Source organism: Limulus polyphemus, unplaced genomic scaffold, assembly GCF_000517525.1.
Source record: "Limulus polyphemus unplaced genomic scaffold, Limulus_polyphemus-2.1.2 Scaffold8967, whole genome shotgun sequence".
Taxonomy (NCBI): Eukaryota; Metazoa; Arthropoda; class Merostomata; order Xiphosura; family Limulidae; genus Limulus; species Limulus polyphemus.
This window is the reverse complement of record NW_013674577.1, coordinates 2,527-4,348: the sequence shown is the minus strand read 5'-3', so window position 1 is coordinate 4,348 and position 1,822 is coordinate 2,527. Positions and strand designations below refer to the sequence as shown.

The 1,822-nt window shown below is 35.4% G+C and overlaps 1 protein-coding gene across 1 annotated transcript in view; it reads right to left on the bottom strand.

The window, feature by feature from the left end:
- Positions 1–1,822, bottom strand: part of LOC106475677 (BSD domain-containing protein 1-like) — a gene marked incomplete at its 5' end in the record, with an annotated part of 17,254 nt that overhangs the window by 14,488 nt on the left and 944 nt on the right. The window lies entirely within an intron of this gene.

Here is a 1,822-nt window from a genome sequence, read left to right as displayed (position 1 = left end):
GATGGTTTTTTAATTGTGTTGTGTCAATCTGGTTTCCAATTTTCTTCCTGTTACTTCGATGTAGAATTCTGGGCTGTTATCAACAGATCTGACCGGACACTCAATGACTCAGAACTTCAACTTCTAAACAAAGGCCTCAACTTTGCCGTCAACCACAAAACAACTCCATGCCAAGAGTTCAAAGAGTGCCTAGAAGACTAGTGACCCACTACATAAAAGGACAAAAGACCACCTCTACCTCAAACATCTTCCAACTACAGAAAGAAGAAATCCATGACATCAACCAACAGACTTTTATCACAGGCAACTACAACAAAATGTGGTTTTCCAACATTCCCAAAAACTGTATTTTAAATAACTTTTTTAAAGAATTCTCGAACAAGACTATTAATATAGTCAACCAATCCCATAAATTGAAAAGTAACCTCCCGAGTAACGAGATCAAATCCATTTATAATCTGAAAAAAGACACTAACATTAAAATTCTAAAAGCTGATAAAGGCAACACCACTGTCATCATGAACAATTCAGAATACATCGACAAAAGGAACGACATCCTTTCCGATAAAAAGAAATTCAAAGCCATCCCAAACAACCCAATAAACACATACGAAAAACAACTAAACAGAATTTTATTACAAATGAAAAAAGATAATTTAATTACTGACGATCTTTATTTTGATTTACGTAAAACTGATTCACACACACCGCAACTCTATGGCATTCCTAAACTACACAAACAAGACTGCCCCCTACGACCTATACTGTCCACTTATGATTCATTCAACTACAATCTTGGCAAATACATAGCCTGGGCTCTCACACCATATGTATCATCTGCAGGTTCATTTTTTTAAAGATGCCTTCAATTTCAAATATACACTAGAACAACTAAATTCGAAAGCCTTAATGGCTAGTTTTGATGTCGTGTCACTCTTCACCGAAATCCCCACCAATGAAGCTTGTAATACTGCACTCAACCTCTACATTAATGACACCAACAAGTTAATGCACATCCGTAGCACACTTTTTGCTTCTCTCTTAGAATTTACAATGACTAAAACCAACTTCATTTTCAACAACAAACATTTCCTTCAAATAGATGGTTTAAGTATGGGCAATCCTGTTGCGTCCATTCTTGCCAATATATTTATGACTCAGATTGAAACATAAACCATATATTCTGTACTTCATCCCCTGCTACACTGGTACAGATATGTCAATGACAATTTTGCTGGTTTCACTTCTACAGAACACACACTAACTTTCTTTGAACACATAAATTCCATTCATCCAAACATCAAGTTTACCATAGAACACGAAAACAATAAACAGTTATCTTTTCTTAACCTCAAAATTATTAGATCGGACACACAGTTTAAAACCAAAATTCACCGCAAGAACACACACTCTGGCCTCTACATCCCCTGGAATTCTGCTTATGACACCACACGAAAAATCAATACACTTAAAAACCTCATAAACACAGCCACAAGACTCTGTTTAACTGACAACATAAATGAAGAAATTAACCACACAAAGCATTCCTTCATTCACACCAATAAATTTCCACCAGCTATTGTTGAAAAACTCTCCAACATTCCCCACAGCAAAACTCAACTCACAAACAAAATTGATACCAACAAACCCAACAACAGAATATTACACTGCAGTTTATCTTTTGTTACTGAAACCAGCTCAAGAATTACCCACACTTGGACTAAACTAGCCATTAAACACAATATTAATGTCAACGTCAAATTCTCACAAAAACCTGGCCCTAAATTAAAATTGGTACTAAACAAAAATTATTTAGAATCAC